The 1,638-nt window shown below is 32.3% G+C and overlaps 2 protein-coding genes across 3 annotated transcripts in view; one reads left to right on the top strand and one right to left on the bottom strand.

Moving 5' to 3' along the window:
• LOC108966778 (charged multivesicular body protein 7) overlaps nucleotides 1–1,638 on the top strand; it is a gene marked incomplete in the record, with an annotated part of 9,134 nt that overhangs the window by 474 nt on the left and 7,022 nt on the right.
• The window catches only part of LOC108966777 (pantothenate kinase 3), a 25,789-nt gene that overhangs the window by 19,338 nt on the left and 4,813 nt on the right, over nucleotides 1–1,638 (bottom strand). The gene's annotated exons all lie outside the window — the stretch shown is intronic.

Raw genomic sequence — 1,638 nt, 5'->3', positions numbered from 1 at the left:
TTTTTTATTTAATAGTTTTTGCTCTTTTACCTCCACTAAATAGTTGTTGCATATTTTAAATGCAACTTTTATTGTGACATTTTATTTTTATTCGTTTTTTATTTAACAAATTTTTGGTAATTTTTATTTTTATTGCGCCAGATGAAAAACATTTATTGTATTCTTAATTTTTTTGTTTGGAATTTTTTTTATATGATTTTGGGAGTTTTTATATATTTTGGAATTTTAAATTTTTTTTGGAATTTTTAAAATTTTTCTTGTCAATGATTTTCGTGTCTCTTCAGTTATCCTTTAATGCAAATCCTTTCACAAGCTGCGTACGCTTGTTTGTTGTTTTGACACTAGACTTTCACAAAATATTTAAAGGAAAATTTTCGCCAACTTTGCGCAAAGTTTCGCACGATCTATGTTGTTCCAGCGTTTCAAATGCCACTTATACTTCATTACATGTTGTGTTAGCGGTTGAGTGTGGCGATTTCTTTTATTCGCAATTTCTTTCGCTCAAAGTCACACCATTTGAAATACGTTCGTCTGTTCAACCACAAATGGCTTATTGGAAACGTAAAGACGACTGTTCGCGAGCGCGCGTGCTGAACATTTGAATGCGCAACGATCATGACATGGCTGGGTAAGCCGGGCACGCTTCTAGTAACTAAACACAATATACATAAAAAATATATGCACAGGTATAAAAAATTTACATATTTATATGTAGGCTTATATATGCAAATACATACATTAATTTTATACATTTTTAGTTATTCAAATGCCTGCAAACATACACACATATATGTATACATGCATATGTACACATAAGGTAAAAGTGTTAGATTAAGCAAGCAGCCGAAAGAGCGCGAGCGCCCAGCAAAAATGAGCTGATTTTACAAGTCGGTTCTCTGGATATGGATTATGTACATATGTATGTTGAAGCTTGTTGTTTCGTAGGTTCTTCCTCACAAATTTTTTGTTTTACGCTCTTTTGTACGTATGTAGCTACAGCGTTTTTTCGTGCGTTTATTTTCCCAAACATACAAACATGCACTTACGTAAATACACAACAAATTATGTATGCATGTTTACTTTTCTACTTGCTCACCTTTGAGGTGATCGGGTTTCACGAAGTTTTTGTATAAACAATAAAGATGCTGGAGTTAATGACACAATTGTGCACTGGTTCGGTGCGACCTGAGATCGCAGCGTTGTTTCCGAGTACATGAGTAACGAAATATACGAAAACATGGAAAGAGGTATCGGCACGGTTAAAGTAAAGATAGTATTTAGGATAAAATTTATGTGTGAGAGTATATGCAAATGCTTGCTGTGAATATGCAAGCTGCTTGAAAATATTTAAAAATTGTCGAGAAATAATAGTAGTTCCTCAATTTTTTGCAGGTGCGTGAGTCTAAACAGGTTTTTGGGAAGTTGTGATACCGTTAGGTTGCACTATGGTAATATTTGTACATATTTGGTTAAAAGGTTAAGTTAGGTTAGTTCACTCAAGCTACCAAAACTCAAAATCGTAGGTATATATGTAGAAATCAGTGGGATGTTTTATGAATATGTTGTATATTTTGAGGTTAGAAATAAATTCAAAGATAATTGAATAAGATTAAAATTATAAAATATAATGTTTATTAT

This window comes from Bactrocera latifrons, unplaced genomic scaffold (assembly GCF_001853355.1).
Source record: "Bactrocera latifrons isolate USDA-ARS-PBARC rearing strain unplaced genomic scaffold, ASM185335v1 scaffold_17, whole genome shotgun sequence".
Taxonomy (NCBI): domain Eukaryota; kingdom Metazoa; phylum Arthropoda; class Insecta; order Diptera; family Tephritidae; genus Bactrocera; species Bactrocera latifrons.
The sequence above is the reverse complement of the archived record's forward strand: the minus strand, read 5'-3'. Positions and strand labels throughout refer to the sequence as shown.